Here is a 22,902-nt window from a genome sequence, read left to right on the forward strand (position 1 = left end):
TTGAAAAAAAGAGGGACAGGGTCAGCTCAAAGCCCAATCCTCCTGGTTCTGTTCAGCAACTTGGGATTAGATACCCCTCCCTACCCCCAGAAATTGGGCAAAGAGCAAGAACAATCTCACAACCAGTGTAGGCTCTAGAAACTACATCTTTAGCCCCACCTTGTACAAAATTACTACTTTGCTTATTTAATTATATGCAGAGTTCATCATGTGAAATGCTGGGCTGGATGAATCACAAGCTGGAATCAAGATGGCTAGGAGAAATATCAACAGCCTCAGATATGTAGATAATATCATTCTAATGGCAGAAAGTGAAGAGGAACTAAGAAGCCTCCTGATGAGACTCAGAGAGGAGAGTGAAAAAGCTGGCTTAAAACTCAACATTCAAAAAACAAAAATCATGGCATGTGATCCCACCACTTCATGGTAAATAGAAAAAAGTGGAAACAGCAACATATTTTATTTTTTTCCAAGCTATGATAAACCTACACAGTGTATGAAAAACCAGAAATATCACTTTGCCAACAAAGGTTCATATATATAGTCAAAGCTACGTTTTTTCCAATAGTCACATATGGATGTGACCATAGGACCATAAAGAAGACTGAGTGCTTAGGAATTGATGCTTTCAAGTTGTGGTCCTGGAGAAGGCTCTTGAAAGTCCCTAGGACTGCAAGAAGATCAAACCAGTCAATCCTAAAGGAAATCAATCCTGATTATTCACTGGAAGGATTGTTGCTGAAACTGAAGATCCAATACTATGGCTAGCTGATGTGAGAAGTCGATTCCTTAGAAAAGACCCTGATGTTGGGAAAGACTGAGGAGAGGTGGAGAAGGGGGCGACAGAGGATGAGATGGCCGGATAGCATCACCAATTCAATGGACATGAATTTGAGCAAACGCCAGGAGATAGTTGGAGGACAGAGGAACCTGGCATGCTACAGTCCCTGGAGTCTCAAAGGGTTAGACAGGACTTAGTGACTGAACAACAACAGCAAAATTTATTTCCACCCTCCAAAACAGACCCCTTTTATTATATTAAGGAGGAAATAAAATTAAGAAAATTCTGAAGTGCAAGGTTTCATTTCATCTCTATTCCCCCATAATTTCACTTTATAATTTCTGACTGCTATTCTTTTCATTTACTCCATGGATTTCAGACACCACCCAGTGAGGATATGGAAAAAGAAAATGCAATATTACTGACAGTTTATTTTCACAGAACTTACATATCAACCAAATGGCAAATCCCCTGGTCATTGGTGTTCTTGCTGATATCTCATCACTATTGTGAGGAACCTTGGTCTGACTGCTCTGTTATGGAATGACCCCCACCTTCATGTGCCCAAGTACTTATTCCTTGAGAATCTGGCCTTTGTAGATTCCTAGATATCATCCACAATGACCATCCTGCCCTCAGCCAGTTGCTAGAGAATCTCTGCCAAGAGCAAAATGATCTGTCTAACTTAATGCAAGATATAATTTTTTCCTTTGCAATCAGAGTAACCACAGAATGGTTTTTGATAGCAACTATGGTGTATGATCACTACGTGGCCATATGCAAACCATTACTTTATGCAGTAAATATGACCAATAGACTATGCAACCAGCTGTTACTTTTGTCAACCAGCTGTTACTTTTGTCATTTTTAGGTAGCCTTGTTCATGCCATACTTCATCATGTTTTTCAGTTCAGATTGTATGTGTTAGTTGCTCAGTTGTGTCTTGACTCTTTGCAACCCCATGGGACTGTAGCCCACCAGGCTCTTCTGTCCATGGGACTCTCCAGGCAAGAAGACTGGAGTGGGTTGCCATTTCCTCCACCAGGGAATCTTCATGACCCAGGGATCAGTGTCTCCTGCATTGACAGGCAGATCTTTTACTATTAACACCAAAGTCAGATTAACCTTCTGTAATTTTATAATGTAGTACATATACTGTGACATTGTTTAAGATTTCATGTACTGACCACTTCATTAATTTTTTTAAAAAAATTTTTTATTATTATTATTACTTTACAATATTGTATTGGTTTTGCCATACATCAACATGAATCTGCCATGGGTGTACACGTGTTCACCATCCTGACTCCCCTCACCTCCTTCCCCATACCATCCCTCTGGGTCATCCCAGTGCACCAGCCCCAAGCATCCTGTATCCTGCATCGAACCTAGACTGGCGATTCATTTCTTATATGATATTATACATGTTTCAATGCCATTCTCCCAAATCATTCCACCCTCTCCCTCTCCCACAGAGTCCAAAAGACTGTTCTATACATCTGTGGCTCTTTTGCTGTCTCACATACTGGTTTATCATTACCATCTTTCTAAATTCCATATAAATGTGTTAGTATACTGTATTGGTGTTTTTCTTTCTGGCTTACTTCACTCTGTATAATTGGCTCCAGTTTCATCCATCTCATTAGAACTGATTCAAATGTATTCTTTTTAATGGCTGAGTAATACTCCATTGTGTATATGTACCACAGCTTTCTTATCCATTCATCTGCTGATGGACATCTAGGTTGCTTCCATGTCCTGGCTATTATAAACAGTGCTGCGATGAACACTGGGGTACACGTGTCTTTTTCAATTCTGCTTTCCTCAGTGTGTATGCCCAGCAGTGGGATTGCTACTGCTAAGTTGCTTCAGTCATGTCCGACTCTGTGCGACCCCATGGACTGCAGCCTACCAGGCTCCTCTGTTCATGGGATTTTCCAGGCGAGAGTACTGGAGTGGGTTGCCATTGCCTTCTCCTGTAACTGCATAGCGATACACCAATTCAACTTACTGCTATGGGGGAAAAACACCATTTAATGAGACATGAAGACAAAGCACAAACCCGACTAAGGGGACACACGCTGTGGACCACAGCACTGCTATAACCAGAACAAGTGGGGGGACGGGGGAGGGGAGATGGATGGGTAAACTACAGCCTCGGGAGCGGGGGCGGGGGGTCTGGATTGACGACAACTAAGCAGACAACAGGATGAGACAGGAAATCAAAACCAATGATGAAAGCAGACACACCACCAGAGCACTCCAACAGCAAGGAAAACATACAGTACTGTTCTTTTCAAATATTCGGAAAGAAATTAAGCATGAAACTACAGAGAAATCGTCAAAGAATTTTAAATATCAACTAATTAGCCAATGACGCAAATTATAAAAACAGCGTGGCAAAAGACCACAAAATGGACTAGTTACTTCACAGGCCGCTTCACAGGTCACTAAAGTGATTCATGGTTAATTATAAGCTGACTAACCATGCAGCTAATATGAAATGGTCTATTTCCAAGTTTTTAAGGAACCTCCACACTGTTTTCAATAGTGGCTGTATAAGTTTGCATTCCCACCAACAGTGTAAGAGGGTTCCCTTTTCTCCACACCCTCTCCAGCATTTGTTGCTTGTAGACTTTTGGATCGCTGCCATTCTGACTGGCGTGAAATGGTATCTCATTGTGGTTTTGATTTGCATTTCTCTGATGAGTGATGTTGAGCATCTTGTCTTGTGTTTGTTAGCCATCTGTATGTCTTCTTTGGAGAAATGTCTATTTAGTTCTTTGGCCCATTTTTTGATTGGGTCATTTATTTTTCTGGAATTGAGCTGCATGAGTTGCTTGTATATTTTGGAGATTAGTTGTTTGTCAGTTGCTTCATTTGCTATTATTTTCTCCCATTCCGAAGGCTGTCTTTTCATCTTGCTTATAGTTCTTTTAGTTGTGCAGAAGCTTTTAAGTTTAATTAGATCCCATTTGTTTATTTTTGCTTTTATTTCCCGTATTTGGGGGGTGGGTCATAGAGGATCCTGCTGTGATTTATGTTGGAGAGTGTTTTGCCTATGTTCTCCTCTAGGAGTTTTATAGTTTCTGGTCTTACATTTAGATCTTTAATCCATTTTGAGTTTATTTTTGTGTATGGTGTTAGAAAGTGTTCTAGTTTCATTCTTTTACAAGTGGTTGACCAGTTTTCCCAGCACCACTTGTTAAAGAGATTGTCTTTAATCCATTGTATATTCTTGCCTCCTTTGTCAAAGATAAGGTGTCCATAGGTGTGTGGATTTATCTCTGGGATTTCTATTTTGTTCCATTGATCTATATTTCTGTCTTTGTGCCAGTACCATACTGTCTTGATGACTGTGGCTTTGTAGTAGAGCCTGAAGTCAGGCAAGTTGATTCCTCCAGTTCCATTCTTCTTTCTCAAGATTGCTTTGGCTATTTGAGGTTTTATGTATTTCCATACAAATTGTGAAATTATTTGTTCTAGCTCTGTGAAAAATACCGTTGGTAGCTTGATAGGGATTGCACTGAATCTATAGATTGCTTTGTGTAGTATACTCATTTTCATTATATTGATCTTCTGATCCATGAACATGGTATATTTCTCCATCTATTTGTGCCCTCTTTGATTTCTTTCACCAGTGTTTTATAGTTTTCTATATATAGGTCTTTAGTTTCTTTAGGTAGATATATTCAGTATTTTATTCTTTTCATTGCAATGGTGAATGGAATTGTTTCCTTAATTTCTTTTTCTACTTTCTCATTATTAGTGTATAGGAATGCAAGGGATTTCTGTGTGTTGATTTTATATCCTGCAACTTTACTATATTCATTGATTAGCTCTAGTAATTTTCTGGTGGAGTCCTTGGGGTTTTCTATGTAGAGGATCATGTCATCTGCAAACAGTGAGAGTTTTACTTCTTTTCCAATTTGGAATCCTTTTGTTTCTTTTTCTGCTCTGATTGCTGTGGCCAAAACTTCTAGAACTTGTTGAATAGCAGTGGTGAAAGTGGGCACCCTTGTCTTGTTCCTGACTTTAGGGGAAATGCTTTCAATTTTTCACCATTGAGGATAATGATTGCTATGTGTGTGTCATATATAGCTTTTATTATGTTGAGGTATGTTCCTTCTATTCCTGCTTTCTGGAGAGTTTTTATCATAAATGGATGTTGAATTTTGTCAAAGGCTTTCTCTGCATCTATTGAGATAATCACATGGCTTTTCAATTTGTTAATGTGGTTATTATATTGATTGATTTGTGTATATTGAAGAATCCTTGCATCCCTGGGATAAAGCCCACTTGGTCATGGTGTATGATCTTTTTAATGTGTTGTTGGATTCTGATTGCTAGAATTTTGTTAAGGATTTTTGCATCTATGCTCATCAGTGATATGGGCCTTTAGTTTTCTTTTTTTGTGGCATCTTTGTCAGGTTTTGGTATTAGGGTGATGTTGGCCTCATAGAATGAGTTTGGAGGTTCACCTTCCTCTGAAATTTTCTGGAAGAGTTTGAGTAGGATAGGTGTTAGCTCTTCTCTAAATTTTTAGTAGAATTCAGCTGTGAAGCTGTCTTGTCCTGGGCTTTTGTTTGCTGGAAGATTTCTGATTACAGCTTCAATTTCTGTGCTTGTGATGGGTCTGTTAAGGTTTTCTATTTCTTCCTGGTTCAGTTTTGGAAAGTTGTACTTTTCTAAGAATTTGTCCATTTCTTCCACATTGTCCATTTTATTGGCATATAATTGCTGATAGTATTCTCTTATGATCCTTTGTATTTCTGTGTTGTCTGTTGTGATCTCTCCATTTTCATTTCTAATTTTATTGATTTGAGTTTTCTCCCTTTATTTCTTGATGAGTTTGGCTAATGGTTTGTTAATTTTATTTATCCTTTACCAGTGCAGGGTCTTTCCCAATGAGTCAGCTCTTCACATGAGATGGTCAAAGTATTGGAGTTTCAGCTTCAACATCAGTCCTTCCTATGAACACCCAGGACGGATCTCCTTAAAATGGACTGTTTGGATCTCTTTGCAGTCCAAGGGACTCTCAAGAGTCTTCTCCAACACCACAGTTCAAAAGCATCAACTCTTATATCCATACATGACCACTGGAAAAACCACAGCCTTGCCTAGATGTACCTTTGTTGACAAAGTAATGTCTCTGCTTTTTAATATGCTCTCTAGGTTGGTCATAACTTTCCTTCCAAGGAGAAGTGGTGGTTTAGTCACTAAGTCGTGTCCGACTCTTGTGACCCCATGGACTGTAGCCTGCCAGGCTCTTCGGTCCATAGGATTCTCCAGGCAAGAATACTGGAGTGGGTTGCTATTTCCTTCTCCAGAGGATCTTCCCGACCCAGGTATTGAACCCAGGTCTCCTGCACTGCAGGCAGATTCTTTACCAAAAGAGCTATGAGGGAAGCTCTTCTAAGGAGTAAGCATCTTTTAATTTATACGCGTCTTTTAATTTCATGGCTGCAATCACCATCTGCAGTGATTTTGGAGCCCAGAAAAAATAAAGTCAGCCACTGTTTCCCCATCTATTTGCCATAAAATGATGGGACCAGATGCCATGATCTTCGTTTTCTGAATGTTGAACTTTAAGCCAACTTTTTCACTCTCCTCTTTCACTTTCATCAAGAGGCTTTTTAGTTCTTCTTCACTTTCTGCCATAAGAGTGGTGTCATCTGCATATCTGAGGTTATTGATATGTCTCCCAGCAATCTTGATTCCAGCTTGTGCTTCTTCTAGCCCAGCGTTTCTCATGATGTACTCTGCATAGAAGTTAAATAAGCAGGGTGACAATAGACAGCCTTGACACACTCCTTTTCCTATTTGGAACCAGTCTGTTGTTCGATGTCCAGTTCTAACTGTTGCTTCCTGACCTGCATACAGATTTCTCAAGAGGCAGGTCAGGTGGTCTGGTATTCCCATCTCTTTCAGAATTTTCCACAGTTTATTGTGATCCACACAGTCAAAGGCTTTGGCATAGTCAATAAAGCAGAAATAGATGTTTTTTGGGAACTCTCTTGCATTTTCCATGATCCAGCAGATGTTGGCAATTTGATCTCTGATTCCTCTGCTTTTTCTAAAACCAGCTTGAACATCGGAAAGTTCACAGTTCACATATTGCTGAAGCCTGGCTTGGAGAATTTTGAGCATTACTTTACTAGCATGTGAGATGAGTGCAATTGTGCAGTAGTTTGAGCATTCTTCAGCATTGCCTTTCTTTAGGATTGGAATGAAAACTATCTTTTTCAAGTCCTGTGGCCACTGCTGAGTTTTCCAAATTTGCTGGCATATTGAGTGCAGCACTTTCACAGCATTGTCTTTAAAATACTTCAAATGAAGTTAGAGTCTTTTACTTGATATCAATTTTGTAATGAGTTCAGGGGGATCACTTGCCCTGGGATAACTACTGCATGTCAGTGTACTTTAAAGACACTCTAAATGTCTTTAAAGAAAATCACAAGTATCATACACCTAAAGTGAATTAAATCTTTTTCTTTTTATCATGGATATTATTTCCTGGGATATATCAGGAGAAGCTCTTAAGTTAGACGTTTGGATTAAAATATTTACAATAATCTTATTTTTACATATTTCTGGAGGTACTCACAAAGTTAAACTAGGTCAACTTCCAGGAAAGATACATTGGTTATCACTGAAAAGAATTAGTTGTCAGGATTATATGATTTTTGGACCATAATTCTCAAAGAAATTTCATATACAAGCTATTCCTTATGCTGTAATAATATGATGAGAAGGGATGTAAGTCAGCCTCATTTGAGGGTTACAGTTAAGGACTGCATCATGATATTTCCACTTATTTTTCAGCATAAATAAAAAGGTTCACTAAATATATAGTCTTTATATCAATCAGAATTATCCAGGGTAGTACCAATGGTAGGTATACATATATGAAGACAAATATAGAAATCAACCTATATCACTCTCTTTGTAAACCTATGTATACATATGTATCTATATCTAAAGATATATATTATTAGATTTGGGTCACCTTATTATGCAGGCTGAGAAGATCCGTGGTCTGTTATCTGCATGGTAGAGTTCCAAGAAAGCTGAGGCAGATATCAGGTTTGAAATAGAAGAACTGATGGTATACATTCCAGCCCTTGTATGAAAACCTGAGAACCAATAGCATGGAGGGCAAAATAAGACTCATGTTCTGATCAATCAGCCTTCCTCTGACTTTCTGTTCCATACAGGCCCAGAATGGATGAGATTTCACTCACATACAAAGGGTGCTGTAATCCACTTTACTAAGTCTACTAAGTCAATACTAACCTCTTTTAGAAACACACAGACACACACAAAAATAATGATAACTGGATATCTGGGCAATCTAGACCAAGTCAACATGAGACAAAATATGAACCACCACAAGTCCACCTGTTGTCAGCTTAGTTACCACACATAGCTGGTGGGAAAGAAACCGACTGCCAATGCAGGAGATGCAAGAGAAGCAGGTATGATCTACAGGTTGAGAAGATTTTTTGGAGAAAAAATGGCAAACCAAAACAATCTGTGGAAAATTCTGAAAGAGATGGGAATACCAGACCACCTGACCTGCCTCCTGAGAAATCGGTATGCAGGTTAAGAAGCAACAGTTAGAACTGGACATGGAACAACAGACTGGTTCCAAATTGGGAAAGGAGTATATCAAGGCTGTATATTGTCACCCTGCTTATTTAATTTATATGCAGAATGCATCATGTGAAATGTCAGGCTGAATGAAGCACAAGCTGGAATCAAGATTACAAGGAGAAATACCAATAATCTCAGATATGCAGATGACATCACCCTATGACAGAAAGCAGAGAGGAACTAAAGAGCCTCTTGATGAAAGTAAAAGAGAAGAGTGAAAAAGCTGGCTTAAAACTCAGCATTAAAAAAAAAAACGATCATGGCATTGGTCCTGTCATTTCATGGCAGAGAGCTGGGAAAACAATTGAAATAGTGACAGACTTTATTTTTGGGGGCTCCCAAATCACTGCAGAAGGTGATTGCAGCCATGAAATTAAAAGACACTTGCTCCTTGGAAGAAAAGCTATGACAAAACAAGCAGCATATTAAAAAGAGAAGACATTACTCTGCCAACAAAGGTCTGTATAGTCAAAGCTATGGGTTTCCCAGGAGTCATGTAAATTTGTAAGAGCTGGACCATTAAGAAAGCTGAACACCAAAAAATTGATGCTTCTGAACTGTGGTGTTGGAGAACACTCTTGAGAGTTCCTTGGACTGCAAGGAGATCAAACCAATTATCCTAAAGAAAATCAATCCTGAATATTCATTGGAAGCTCTGATACTTTGGTCACCTGATGAGAAGAACTGACTCATTAGAAAAGACCCTGATTCTGGGAAAGACTGAAGGCAGGAGGAGAATTGGACAACAGAGGATGAGATGGTTTGATGGCATCACCCACTCGATGGACATGAGTTTGAGCAACCTCTGGGAGTAGGTGATGGATGGGGAAGCCCAGCGTGCTGCAGTCCATGGGGTTGCAGAGTCGGACACGACTGAGCAACTGAACCGATATCCCAATATAGACTGCTTTGTATAAACCAAATGGCAACCGCAAACCAAAAATCATAATAGATACAACACATAAAATGTAGGAAGAAATACAAGCCATAACGTTATCAAGTCAGAAGGGAAGAAATCAAAGAAGAAGAAAGCATAAAAAAGAAGTACAAAATAACCTCAAAACAACTAATAAAATGGCAATATGTACATACTATCAATAATTATTTTAAATGTAAACAGACTTGGACTGCAAGGAGTCCAATGCTTTAATCAAAACATACAGAAAGGCTGAAGGGATACAAAAACAATACCCATATTTATCCCACAGATACTCACTTCAGATCTAAAGACCCACAGAGACTGAAATTGGAGGGATGAAAGTTATTTGATATAAATGGAAATCAAAATAAAGCTAGGGTGAAGTGAAAGTGAAAGTTGCTCAATTATGTCTGCTTCTTTGCAACCCCATGGACTGTACAGTCCATGGAATTCTCTAGGCCAGATTACTGGAGTGGGTAGATTTCCCTTCTCCAGGGGATCTTCCCAACCCAGGGATCGAACCCATTTCTCTCGCACTGCAAGCAGATTCTTTACCAGCTGAGCCACAAGGTAGCAATACTTATATCAAATAAAATAGACTTTAGAACAAAGACAGGAACAGGAGACATAGAAATACACTACATAATGATCAAGGGATCATCCAAGAAGATATAACCATTGTAAATATGTATGTACTCCACATAGAAGCACAATACAGAAAGCAAATACTGATGAACATAAAGGAAGATGTTGACAATAAAACAGTCTTAGTAGGGGACATTAACATTCCTCTTACATTAGTAGATGGATCATCCACACAGGAAATCAGTAAGGAAACTGATCTTCAAGGATTCTTAAATCAAATGGGCTTAACAGATATGTATACAGGACATTCCACCCCATAACAGCAAAAGCACATTGTTTCAAATGCATATGGAACACTCTCCAGGATACATCACGAATGGCAGCAAAAACAAGCCTTAGGAAATTTAAGAAAATTAAAATCAGATCAAGCATTCTGACCACAATGTTTTGAGACTAGAAATCAATAATGAGAAAAACAAATTCCTCCAGAAAACACAAAAATGTGGAAGCTAAATAACACACTACTAAAAATTCAACAGGTCAATGAAGAAATCAAAGAAGAAATTTTTTTAAAGAGGGGGAAATAATGAAAACACAATGATCCTGCAAAGGCAGTTATTAGACGAAAGTTTATAGCAAAACAAGTCAACCTCAGAAATAAGAAAAATCTCATTCCTATGTAAAAGAAAATAAAACATAGAGGTCAAAGCAGAAATAAATGAAAGAGATTAAAAGAAAAAATATAAAAGATTAATGAAACTAAGAACTGGTTCTTTGAAAGATAAATAAAACTGTTAAAACTTTAGCCAGACTCATCAAAAGAAAGAGGGTCCAAATCAAAAAATAAGAAATGGAAAAGAATAAATGACAACCAGCGCCATAGAATTACAAAGGATCATAAGAGAGTACTATGAACAAACTATATGTCAATAAAATGGACAACCCAGAAGAAAAGGATAAATACCAAGATATGTACAGTCTCTCAAGACAGAACCAGAAAGAAATAGAAAATATGAACAGACCAATTACCAGCAGAGAAACTGAATCAGTAAAGTAACAACAACAAACACAACAAAAACTCCCAACAAACAAAAATCCAATACAAGATAGCTTTACAGGTGAATTCTATCAAACATTTAGAGAAAAGTTAACATTCATCCTTCTCAATGTATTCTAAAAATTACAAAGGAAAGAAAGCTTCCAAACTCATTGTACATTGCCAGGATTACCCTGATATAAAAGCTAGAAATACATATATCACAAAAGTTATAGGCCAATATCTATGATGAACACCAAGGCAAAAATCTTCAAATGAATGTTAGCAAACCAATTTCAACAATATATTAAAAATATCACACATGATTAAGTGGGTTTTACACCAAGTATGCAAAGATGGTTCTGCAAGTCAATCACTGTGATACACCACAGCAAAAAAATTGAAGAATATAAATCATATGATCATTTCAATACATGCAGAAAAACCTTTTGAAAAAATTCAACATCAATAAAGTTGCAAGATACAAAATTAATATACAGAAATCTGATGCATTTCTATGAATTAACAATGAACCATCAGAAACAGATATTAAGGAGATATCTCATTTATAGTTAGATTAAAAGATAAAATACCTAGCAATAAACCTACCTAAGGACATAGATTAACTAAGAAAACTATGTGACATTGATAATAGATGAAAGCATACACAAATAGATGAAAAGATACACTGTGTTCTCTGATTGGAAGAATCAACCTTGTTATAATGACATACTACGCAGGGTAATACACAGATTCAGTTCAACCCCTGTCAAAGTATCGTGGCATTTTTCATGATAGAACAAATAGTACTAAAATTTGTATTGAAAAACAAAATAATTCAAATAGCCAAAACAATCCTGAGAAGAAATAACAGAGCTGGAGGTATATATACTCCCTGATTTGAGAATATACTACAAATTAAAGTCATCAAGACAATATGGCACTGGGACAAAAACAGATGTATAGATTAATGGAACACAAAGGAGAGCCCAGACATAAACCCATAAACTTATCATTAATTAATCTACAATAAAAGAATGACATACAATGAGAAAATTCAGTCTCTTCAGTAAGTGCTGCTGGCCATAAACAGGAATAAATTTGAGTTAGCGGAACTGAGATGGATGAACCTGTTATACAGGGTGAAGTAAGTTAAAAAGAGAAAAACAAATATGTATTAACACATATTTACGAAATCTAGAAAAACGGTGCTGATGAACCTATTTGTATGGCAAGAATAGAGATGTAGACATAGAGAGTGGACTTGTGGGCACAGCAGGGAAAAGAGAAGGTGGGACAAATTGAGAGAGCAGCATTGAAACATACACATTATCATGTGTAAAATAGATAGCTAGTGGGAAGTTGCTGCATAACACAGGGAGCTCAATCTGGTGCTCTGTGATGACCTAGAGAGGTGGGAGGTTCAAGAGGGAGGAGACAAGTGTATACCTATGATTGATTCATGTTATTGTATGGCAGAAACCAATACAACATTGCAATTATCCAGCAATTAAAAATAAATTTAAAAAATAAGTGCTCCTGGGAAAACTGGATGTTACATATAAAAGAATGAAGTCAGAACACTTTCTCACACCATATACAAAAATAAACTCAAAATGGCTTAAAGACCAAAATGTAAGACATTAATCCTTAAAGTGGCTTCCCAGGTAGCACTGCTGCTGCTGCTGCTGCTGCTAAGTTGCTTCAGTTGTGTCCGACTCTGTGCAACCCCATAGACAGCAGCCTACTAGGCTCCGCCGTCCCTGGGATTCTCCATGCAAGAACACTGGAGTGGGTTGCCATTTCCTTCTCCAGTGCATGAAACTGAAAAGTGAAAGTGAAGTTGCTCAGTCGTGTCCAACTCTTCACAACCCCATGGACTGCAGCCTACCAGGCTCCTCCATCCACGGGATTTTCCACGCATGAGTACTGGAGTGGGTTGCCATTGCCTAACTCTCAGGTAGCACTAGTGGTGAAGAATTCACCTGCTAATGCAGCAGACATAAGAGATGTAGGTTTGATCCCTGGGTTGAGAAGATCCCCTGGCGTAGGAAATGGGAACCCACACCAAAATTCTCGCCTGGAGAATCCCATGGACAGAAGAGCCTGGTGGGCCCCAGTCTATAGGGTTGCAAAGAGTCAGACACGACTGAAGTGACTTAGCATGCATGAATCCTTACAAGAAAACATACTAGAACATTATTTGACATAAATTATAGTAATATCTTTTGGATTTATTTAGTAGGACAGAATAAACATTCTCAATATAATTTGTCATTGGGAGAAATGCAAATTAAGACCATAGTGAGATATCATGACCCACCTACTGAAATGATAAAATTGGAAAGACTGCTTATACTGGAAGCAACAATGCAGACACATGTTAAATTAAAAAAAAACAACAACAAACAAAAACCTGATAGATTAAAAAAAAGAGTGAAAAGATAGTTACACAATATTGAAGTGGGCAATATGTTTAAGGCAAGGGTGGGTTATCTTAAAGCTACATATTATATGTGTTGATGCACATTATACTGCTTACTTCATTTGTCTGCTGAGTTTCCACAGTGACTTCTCTTTATCTATATTTTCTTTTTCACCTCCTTTTTAGCTTTCACTAGCAGAATTCTAATTCATAGAAGAATTGAAAAATGACCCAAAAATGTCCTTTGCTTTTCCTCTAACTTCCAATCAAATCCCAAGCAGAGGTTAAACATTCATTGTACACTTCAGATATAAAACACAGCATCACAATTGTCATATTATAATATTTTGATGTAAATAATGCCATTATTTTCTTCAGTGATGCTCAATGGCAACTTTGTTTATACTTAAAGGCAAATCTGAACATGTGACCACCATGTTCAAAATCCCTCAACAGTTTTCATTTAAGTTGGGGTATAGAACAAAATCTCACCTACCATGAGATCTGATGGGACCCCACCAATGCTGGCCTCCCTTGACCACTCTGACTCCTCTTTGCTTCTCTTTTTATATTTCTGCTACATTTGCAAAATTTTTTGGTTTATTTATCTAATTATCTGGTTTTTTGATAAGATAGGCCTGCAGATGATGAAACTGAAGAAGGCAAATGTCTGGAGACAACACCATATTAGAAATGTAGAAACACAGTCATCACTACTTAAACAGAATTTGCAGTTAAAAAAAACCTCTGGAATAATGTTTGAGAAGCACTAACCTAGGCCACTTCCCACAGTGGTCCTCAGTTTTCTTTTTCCTTTTCTCCTCCCGCGGATTTTGCCTAGTAAGATTTCTCACTAGTTTTCAGCTTAAAGTAGGAAGTCAGGTGTAGTTGTGGAATGTGAGCCATGGTTTGCACAAGAAGGAAAAATTTAGGAGTTGACGGCTAAAGAGAATCTGTAACTTTGGCCTCACTCAAATCATGTGTGATGAGCTCAGATAATACTGTACTCATCAAAGAACTTAGACTATTGAATTTATAGATAAACTGGAGTCTGCATAAACATTTCAAAAGTGCCTGTGGTGGAAAGAAGTGGTATGAAGTGCAATTTCAATTGATAAACTTGGGAACTGTCTACAAGGACTTGATGTTTATCATTTCAGTCTGTAATGTCCAATGAGACAACCTGGATTTCTCATACATGTCCAAGTCCAAAATGCCCAGTAGACCAGCTTAGCTTTGCCCTAAAGGGGATCTTTGGGCATTATCAGGGGAATTTGAGTTCTAAGCTCTTTCCTCTTCTGACAAAAGCACACAACTGTACAACTTATTGACTCTGTGTTAAAGACAAATTCATATAAACAACAGTTTCCTGAACTTGGAAAATGAAGCCTTCAAGATGAAACAGTGTCTAAAGAACTGTTGCCTGTGTTATTGTCATTGCAGTGCTCTAGTATTATTTTCTACTTCAGAAAGCTGAACTCTAAAAGGATCTTGAAAACTTCTTAGTAGATACAGGCAAGAGAGAATGATTTTTATAATATCATTATGTTTTTACTGAAAACAAAGAGTCGGACACGACTGAGCAACTGAATTGAACCAAAAGTTAAAAATACTATAAAATTTGTAATAATTTTGATTTGGTTCACAAGATACCAAAATAGCCAGGTGAAAATGAAAAATAGTGAATAATCTGTATATTTTATTATTGTGAGTAAATATGGTTAAGCAAGATAGCTCTAAGGCCACATTGTAATCATTAATGATATTTAATTATTTTGTTACTATAATTATTATATAATTTTCCATAAGATAAGCTTTGGTAAACTGGAACATTAAATAAATTAATAGTGGGTTGAAATATTTAGGCCACAATGTTTCCCATGGAAGATCTTCCTGACAATTGTGTTCAAAATACTTGTTTTACTTAGTTAACCTACATTCACTACTTTCCCGTGTATTTCTTAGGTTATTTCATTGAATATGTAAATATATCATCTATCTATCTATTTATGTATCTTCTGAAATGGTAAAAATACCCTTCTAGTCTCTTTTGACCTTTAGTAATAGGTAGGCCTTAAGTACCCACACACTGAATTAAGAATTTCTGATTATTTATTAATTTGGGATTGCATGGAAGAACTGCAATTACAGGTACATTGCCTTTATTCAGCTTTAGTTTTTAGCTCAATTTGATTCTGCTACTAAAAGTTGCGGAGAAGCAAATGCTATAAAGAAAAGCTGAATTTCTAGATAAATTCAGCTTTCACTACATTAATAACAATGATAAAGCATCTTTTAAATATGAAAAGAACTGAGGCAATGCTAGTATATTTATGAACAACTTTAAAATAAATTGAAAATGCAATACTATTTCATATATAAATTCCATATGAAAATAAACTTGGAATTTTGAATAAAAGTAAAAGAAAGGTTTCCCAGTGCTGCCAACTTTTGATGAAACCAGAGTTAAGACAAATATTTGCCACCACTAAGCCCCCAAACTCTGAGACTTTTATTTCATCTTCAACCTTTCTAATACTTCTCTCTCTCTCCATTTCCTGATCTTTCCTATGCTTATCCATGGTCCTTAATCTCTTTCTGCTTTTTGTTCCTTTCTGTTTTCTTTTCACTTAATCAAATTTTCCACTTCACTTCTCTACCCATTCTTACCTCAATACCTTCCTCTTTCTCTTTTGAAAAACTACGTGATATTGTTCTACAGGAAAAAAAAAAAAATCACATCTGTCTTCCAGTGGTTTGATTCAGTTCAGTTCAGTCGCTCAGTCATGTCCAACTCTTTCCGACCCCATGAATCGCAGAACACCAGGCCTCCCTGTCCATCATCAACTCCTGGAGTTTTCCCAAACTCATGTCTATCGAGTCGGTGATGCCAGCCATCTCATCCTCTGTCGTCCCCTTCTCCTCCTGCCCCCAATACCTCCCAGCATCAGGGTCTTTTCCATTGAGTCAACTCTTCGCATGAGGTGGCCAAAGTATTGGAGTTTCAGCTTCAGCATCAGTCCTTCCAATGAACACCCAGGACTGGTCTCCTTTAGGATGGACTGGTTGGATCTCCTTGCAGTCCAAGGGACTCTCAAGAGTCTTCTCCAACACCACAGTTCAAAAACATCAATTCTTCAGCACTCAGCTTTCTCTACAGTCAACTCTCACATCCATACGTGACCACTGAAAAAAACCATAGCCTTGACTTTGTTGGCAAAGTAATGTCTCTGCTTTTTAATATGCTATCTAGTTTGGTCAAGAAGTTTAAACTGTTCTTACCGTATTAGATACTTTCTTTCATTCTCCTCACTGCTGTGCCACTTCTCATTGTTCTCTAACTCAACTCCATCACAATATGAAAACTGCTCTCACTAAAGCCACTAAAAGTCACGTAATTCCCACATGCAAAGATTTCTTTTCACTCTATTCTATCAGAATATTCATTTTGCTTTAAGGACTGTATTTGACTTTGTTCTTCTTGAGTATTTTCCTCTGTTTGAGTTCCCAACACAGTTTTCCAATTCCCTCCTGCTTCTTCTATTCACCCTGCTCAGTAGCATTTTTTTGTCTTTCTTTTTCTCCTTTTGGGTGACCCAGAGCTCTTGGTTGCAAGAAGTATTAAGTTAATTGAATGGAAATTGGCTCCAATGAAGCAATGCTAGGGTAAGTTGAAGAAATCCACTGGATAAATGGGAAGGTACACACGGGGATGATCCAGAGAGATGATATGGGGTGGGAGGTGGGAGGGGGGTTCATGTTTGGGAACTCATGTACACCCGTGGTGAATTCATGTCAATGTATGGCAAAACCAACACAGTATTGTAAAGTAAAATAAAGTAAAAATAAAAATTAAAAAAAATTAAATTAAATTAAAATAAGAAAGAAATCAGACAGCTGACACCCAAATCATGTTTCAGTTCTAGTTCAGTAAGACCTGTTATCATTGTAGTTGAACTTAAATGCCACACTGCACACTGACAATGCCATTGTTGTAGACATAGGATTCATTTTCTGGGGTCATGACACTTTTTCATTTGTTGAGTTGGCAAACAAAATTCTTTTCGTGCCCATATGATTTTTGTCTTTATATATATTCTAAATGCAGTGTGGTGAGTTTGGGTGCTTTGCTTAGTCACTCAGTCATGTCCCAGTCTTTACAACTCCATGAACTGTAGCCCACCAACCTCTTCTGTTCATGGGGATTTCTCTAGGCAAGAATACTAAAGTGGGTTGCCAAGTCCCGCTCCAGGGGATCTTCCCAACTCAGGGACTGAACCCAGGTCTCCTGCATTGCAGGCAGATTCCTTACCAGCTGAGCTACCAGGGAAGCCCTGAGTTTGAGTGAAAGTGAAAGTTGCTCAGTCATGTCTGACTCTTTGCGACCCTGTGGATTATATAGTCCATGAAATTCTCTAGGCCAGAATACTGGGGAAGGGTAGCCTTTCCTTTTTCCAGGGGATCTTCCCAACCCAGGGATCAAACCCAGGTGGGCTGCATTGTAGACAGATTCTTTACCAGCTGAGCCACAAGGGAAGAGTTTGAGTGTCTAACCCTAAATAAAATGCCTCACCAACCGCCCTCCCACCCCCACCCCATCCTAGGTTCAAGGGGGAGAGCAAAGTCACTTTCTAGAATTTTGGCTTCTAGAGTGGATGACAGTTTTTGTTTGCCACCAAGACTCATATGGTAAAAAAAGAGGATCAGATTTTTCCATCTAATAAATGATATACATCCATTTCTCTCTAATATAACTTCCTCAAGTTTATTTTCATGCCTTCTCTCTTTTTACCTTACTCACACTGGCCAATGGAAAGGTCATACATACTATGTATTTCAGCCTCCTCAATGACTCCCAAGTCATTATTTCTATCAATTTTTTTGTAGAATCATACTGTGAAGTTTATCTAACTTGAATATCCAGAGGATGTTCTTGAAAAAACTAGCTACTGCCTCTGAATCTTCTATGTCAATTTTTGATGTCCAACTGCCCAGTCACTTAGTTAGTCTCTTCCTTTACTAATCACTCCTTCACATCTTACATGTCACCAAGTTCCAGCGAAACTGAGCAGGACCCTGTGGGACCCTCATAAGTACAAAAGACTTTCATTATTTCCCATTTCTTTGCAGGAAAAAAGCTTTAGCTCCTAGACCTTCTCTGAGTTCCTAAGGTCAGATTCAAACAGTTTTTAATTAGGAAAAGGGAGGGAATACAGAAGCAAAGATGAATGGTCAGCAAACAATATTGCAGAGATGAAGCAGGGTCCTTGTTCTCCCTCAAGGAATATACATAACAACATAGCTTTAAGTTTTCCTTTAAGGCCTCTATCCAGGTAGAAGATGGTAACTTCAGGCTGAGCACAAGATTCCTGGAACACACCCTGTTACCTACCTCACCACAAACCAATCAGAAGAGAGTCATACATTCCGCAGCCCTCATCCCAAGTTTTGCCTTTAAAAACTCTTCCTCAAAAACCAAGGATGAGTTAGGATTTTAGAACATAAGCCACATATTCCCCTTGCCTAGCCCTGTACTAAGCTTTTCTCTGTTCCAAACTCCCAAACTTTTTGGTTTGTTTGGTCTCTCTATGCATTGGGAACACAAACTTGAGTTCAGCAGTACAAATGATCTTCATTCTCATTTTATTTTGATCTCTTTCTCTTCCTCATCATTCCTAATGTTATATCACATGAACTAAGAATTTCACATACATTTAGATCACCTGGTGAATATTTAGAAAATGCCTTTTATCAGAGCCCATTCATGATCTACTGCACCAATTTCTTCAGTTATACTTCAGAATCAGTATTTTGCACAAAACTCCCCCAGACAATTCTGATGTGCAATCTGGTTTAGGAATCATTGGACAATAGCTACAGCTTCCTAATTATTGTTTAAGATGCAAATTTCTTCTCCCTGCACCCTATTTTCTATAGCCAAACATTTAACTTAAAAAATAAGTGATGTTCTCTCTCCTTGTCTAATAAGTTTTAAATTATTGCCAAATGCTTGCAGGATGAAGTTCAAGCTCTTCCTATGGCATTTCATTCATTTTATAAACTGGTCCCTTCTAACATTGTTACTTTGTTCTTACATCCATGTTCTACACAAAGAATTTCTTGACCTTACTCTATCAGTCATTTTAGTCACTCGGTTGTATCTGACTCTTTGCAACCCCACGGACTGCAGCACGCCAGGCTTCCCTGTCCATCACCAACTCCCAGAGCTGGCTCAAACTCATGTCCATTGAGTCGGTGGTGCCATCTGACTAGCTCATCCTCTGTTGTCCCCTTCTCCTTCTGCCTTCAATCTTTCCCAGCATCAGGATCTTTTCCAGCAAGTCAGTTCTTTGCATTAGGTGGTCAAAGTATTGCAGCTTCAGCTTCAATGTCAGTCCTTCCAATGAATATTAAGGACTGATTTCATTTAGGATGGACTGGTTTGATCTCCTTACAGTCCAAGGGACTTTCAAGAGTCTCCTTCAACACCACAGTTCAAAAATATCAATTCTTCAGTGCTCAGTTTTCTTTATAATCCAACTTTCACATCCATAGTTGACTACTGGACTAGTTTTGACTAGACGGACCTTTGTTGACAAAGCAATGTCTCTGCTTTTCAATATGCTGTCTAGGTTGGTCATAGCTTTTCTTCTAAGGAGCAAGTGTCTTTTAACTTCATGGTTGCAGTCACCATCTGCGGTGATTTTGGAGCCCCTCAAAATAAAGTCTGTCACTGTTTTCATTGTTTCCCCATCTATTTGCCAGAAGTGATGGGACCAGATGCCATGATCTTTGTTTTCTGAATGTTGAGTTTTAAGCCAACTTTTTCACTCTTGTCTTTCACTTTCATCAAGAGGCTCTTTAGTTTCTCTTCGCTTTCTGCCATAAGGGTGGTGTCATCTACATATCTAAGGTTATTTAGTATCCCCTAAGTTTGCTCATCTTCAGAATGTTTTTCTTCTCTTCTAAATCTTCTCATTTCTGTGCAAAGTTTTAAATGACATAATGCTTTTCTGTGTTCTAAATCTGCTCACTTCTGAAAAAAATTTTAAATGATGCAATTGCATTATTTTAATATATATAACTTTTCCACTACTATTTTTCATATATCATAGTAAGAGTAAATAAAATAAACAATATTCAGGTTAGCATATGCTTTTATTTCAATTACCCTCAGCAGATTCACTTTTAAAAATAAATGATGTCCTTTTTCCATTTACTACATTGCATTTCAGGGGCCATCTATTAAGGGTATGGAAACAAAAAACGCAACAGAGCTGAGAGAGTTCATTCTCACAGGACTTACACATCAACCAGAGTGGCAAATTCCCCTGTTTCTGCTGTTCTTTATGATATATCTCATCACCATTATGGGAAACACTGGTTTGATTGCACTCATCTACAATGACCCTCAACTTCATATTCCGATGTACTCTTTTCTTGGGGATTTGGCCTTTGTAGATACTTGGTTATCATCCACAGTGACCCCCAAGATGCTAGTCAACTTCCTGGGCAAGAGTAAGATGATCTCTCTCTCTGAATGCAAGGTACAATTCTTTTCCTTTGCAATCAGTGTAACCACAGAATGTTTTTTGCTGGCAACAATGGCATATGATCGCTATGTGGCCATTTGCAAACCATTACTTTATCCAGTGATTATGACCAATAGACTATGCATGCAGCTGCTAGTCTCATCATTTGTAGGTGGCCTTCTTCATGCTGTAATTCATACAGGTCTTTTATTCAGATTAACCTTTTGTAACTCTAACATAATACTTCATTTTTACTGTGATGTCATGCCACTGATTAAAATTTCTTGTACTGATCCTTCTGTTAATGTTCTGATGATATTTATTTTCTCTGGCTCAATACAGGTGTTCACCATTCTGATAGTTCTTGTCTCATATACACTTGTTCTCTTTACAATATTAAAAAGGAAATCTTTGCAAGGCATAAGGAAGGCCTTCTCCACCTGTGGGGCCCACCTCCTGTCTGTCTGTTTATACTACGGGCCTCTTCTTTTCATAAGCAGATGATCAAGATATGATAGACTCTTTGTTTTACACTGTCATAATTCCTTTCTTAAATCCAATTATTTACAGCCTGAGAAATAAGAAAGTTATAGATTCCCTGATAAAAATGTTAAAGAGAGATGGTTGTATCTTATAGTATTATCGGTACTCTTTTCATTTAAATATTAACAAAATTATATGGTTTAGATGTTGCTATGTGATAGTGTTCAGGTTTTTTTGGATGTATAATTGTTCTATTATTTTAGTGACTTAAGACATTAGTAACTAATAAATCCCAAAAAATAGATTTATATTCTTATTCAAAAACACATAAAAAATTTAATCCTCTTTATAGAACACTGAAATAAAACAAAAACCCCAAACATTTTCTATGCCTGTATATTCTTCAATGTGGTTTGCATTAAATATTAACACAGAGCAGTTCCTCTGAAGGAGACTTGTTTATGATGTCTTTGACACTTATAAGTCAATCACATTTAACTCCAAAGTGGAGGCAGATTGGTATTTGAATGAAGAGAGGCAACCCCTAGGAATTCTGCTGGCCATCAAAACGTCTTACATGCCACTTTATTTGGTGCATGGTAAATTTCACTTCTCATGGGAATCAACTCTCATATCACAGAAAGAAATGGGAAAGCAATGAGAAAAAAAAATGACAGAGGATCTAAGATAATGAAGACAAAGAGCTACACTATGAGAGATGCTTTTACCTTAGTGTGCTCCAAGAGAGAGACAAAAGGCAAGTTATCTCTTACTATCTATGATGATTTCTAAAGTCCTTTCTAGCTGTGTATATTTGCAGGTCAACCTGGGAAACTTTTCTAAGAAAGTTAATAGATAAACTGAAGGTTTAGGATGGATAAGAATGAAGAGGCAGAATAGGAAAATAATGGTCAATATTCCTAGAATTTTTTTAAGTGAAATTAATTAGAAAAAGAAACAGTCACATGTAAAGTTATTGGAATGTGTGGATGACAATGAGAAGTTTTGCATACTAACATGCATACTAACAAAGTTCAAATAATGTTAAGGTATGATACCATACTGCCCAGTGAGTGGCTAGGAAAGACACGAACAAGAGTTTGGATGTGTGTGCTCCAGATGCTCATTTTCATTCCATACTCTAAGACTAATGAGTGATTCACCATCAGGTCCACCCCTTGTCTGCCTCTCACTATTGATTCTAGGTACATTCTTGCTGATATCACTGCGACCCTCACCTTCAGAACCACCTACCTCTAAAACTCTAATTACTTGTTGCCTTCATTCTGCTGATTCTCTCTTATGTCCTAAACATATCTGCCAGATTTTTCTTTGTAAAAGAAACTGAGATTAAATCACATAACTCTTCAAGGATTTTTAATGGACTCTCATTATTACTGAGTTTTCCAAATTTGCTGACATACTGAGTGCAACACTTTAACATCACATTAGGTTGTCATCAAGGGAATCGATGGTGCTATCAAG

At 37.6% G+C, this 22,902-nt stretch overlaps 2 pseudogenes; both read left to right on the forward strand.

Annotated features, from left to right (window-relative positions):
* Positions 1-1,178: 1,178 nt before the first annotated feature.
* On the forward strand, positions 1,179-9,664 carry LOC138076028 (olfactory receptor 5H14-like; annotated as a pseudogene).
* A 10,991-nt stretch (positions 9,665-20,655) lies between these two features.
* On the forward strand, positions 20,656-21,571 carry LOC138076038 (olfactory receptor 5H2-like; annotated as a pseudogene).
* The last annotated feature ends 1,331 nt before the right edge of the window (positions 21,572-22,902 follow it).

The sequence above is a fragment of the Capricornis sumatraensis genome, chromosome 1 (genome assembly GCF_032405125.1).
Source record: "Capricornis sumatraensis isolate serow.1 chromosome 1, serow.2, whole genome shotgun sequence".
Classification (NCBI taxonomy): Eukaryota; Metazoa; Chordata; class Mammalia; order Artiodactyla; family Bovidae; genus Capricornis; species Capricornis sumatraensis.